At 42.1% G+C, this 1,837-nt stretch overlaps 1 long non-coding RNA gene across 1 annotated transcript; it reads right to left on the reverse strand.

Annotated features, from left to right (window-relative positions):
- Positions 1 to 470: 470 nt before the first annotated feature.
- Positions 471 to 1,249, reverse strand: LOC127329850 (uncharacterized). Its single transcript, XR_007869034.2, has 3 exons — positions 1,148 to 1,249; positions 643 to 711; positions 471 to 555 (listed from the first exon to the last, which is right to left on the reverse strand). It is a non-coding gene; the product is annotated as an uncharacterized lncRNA (long non-coding RNA).
- Between the last annotated feature and the right edge of the window lie 588 nt (positions 1,250 to 1,837).

Raw genomic sequence — 1,837 nt, forward strand, 5'->3', positions numbered from 1 at the left:
ACTTATTAAATTTAAAATCTACTACCATAAATCAAGAGATGACATGCTCCCAACATGAGCATACAGCATATCGTGTGGGTAAAGTCAGATCAAGACAACTCTATTTGCTGAATTTAAGTCTATTAGATGAGCAAAACATAAAGAGTTCAATTTTGGTATACACTTTATTGGAAAGAATCCTTTGAAACTCACTCCAAATTTTGAATCGCCAACAGATGTTTCACGAGATTAGATGCAACCAACAAACTATTGGGCATATGACCTGCACTACGATCAAAATTTGATTGTTTGCTGAAAATAACATGAGAGGGATAGACTTGTATGCAATATCAATTCTTCAGGTTCACTGGAACGTATGAAATAATAACAATCAATCAAAGGTAATGACCCTTTCTACTATATTTTTTGAACAAGACCACTAAAGCAATCTGCAGAATAGATATACAGATAAGAAACTGAACATTGAGCAATCATAGAAATGGGTAGTCAACAACAAAAAATTCTGAACGGCTAACCATAAATATTTGTTTGAATCATACAATCCCCGTAGGCAACCTGATGGAGTTCAGCAAAATTGGTCAGCTCAGATTTGTACATGTACACTTCATGAGTAAACCTAGTAGATAATACAAAATTGTTCACCATGGTATTGAAACGAGCATTGGTCCAGTCCCAACTTGAGCCTGAAGCTACATATGGCTAAGCTGAAGCCTGAAGCAAACAAGGCATAAATCAATAATATGATGCTTGTTCCAGTAACATATATGAGAGACTGAGTCAAACTATGTATTTACCGCTCAACTTGTGGAAAATCAAAATGTTTACTTAATTATCACACGTTATCCACATCAATGTTATTAATCCGTCGGAAGGCAGAAACTGAAAACCTAAGACTCAAAAATGCATGCTTAATAATTCAATTTACTTAGTACAAAGGTCAGAAGAGATTGTAGCTTGCACTAAAGAAGTTAAGTAAATTAGGCATAATCGGCAGGCCCCTGGTACATATATATGGCTGCTCAAAGGGAATGCTATTTACTGAAACATCTACTAATGCACCAAACTTTTCAATTTAATTGGTATAACCAGTAAATGGCAGTGAACAATGTGATAATGCTAGACATTAATTACAGAGCAATGCCCTAACCTTTACAACAGCAGAAGGCAAGCCGATGACAAGCTGCCCTTTCCGTGAAGAAGAGACAAGACGGGAGCAGGCAGCCTCCGCCGAAGATGTTCGCTAGCCAGACCGATGTACACGGCGGCCTCCTCCCAGCGCAAGGATGTGGAAGGAAATATAGCCACGAAGAACGAAGAGCACTGCCATGAGATCAACAAAGGTAGCATGCAAACGCCCCCAACCGATCCGCTCCAGAATCCGTGAGAGAGAAATTAAACCAAACCACCGGATGAAAGGATTTGAAGTATCCGGCGAGATAAAACGGAGTAGACAGGGATTTATTGAAAGAAAAAATAGACAGCCGGATGGTAACCAAGATGATTCCCACCTTCAAAGACCAACCCTATGTTGGGGAATGAAGAGCATGACGCAATCTAGTCACCTGGAGATTATTTAGGAGTGGAGGACGAGATCCGGCCGCGCCGCGACCGTCGACGAAACCGACGACGGCGATGAGAAATAGGACCTAGATGCAGACCCACACGTTTCTTCAAAACGTCAAGGTGCTCCACCAGACGAATGGCAAAAGGGCGCAACACCAGGACACAACCATGAGACGGGGATGTACAACGTGGGAGGCGGCGCCAAACCACTCTCCCCCATTCTTCGGTCGGACGAGCGTGGGAGGCGGAGGAGAAAGGGAGAGGAGACGTCGGG

The sequence above is a fragment of the Lolium perenne genome, chromosome 2 (genome assembly GCF_019359855.2).
Source record: "Lolium perenne isolate Kyuss_39 chromosome 2, Kyuss_2.0, whole genome shotgun sequence".
In the NCBI taxonomy this organism is placed as follows: Eukaryota; Viridiplantae; Streptophyta; class Magnoliopsida; order Poales; family Poaceae; genus Lolium; species Lolium perenne.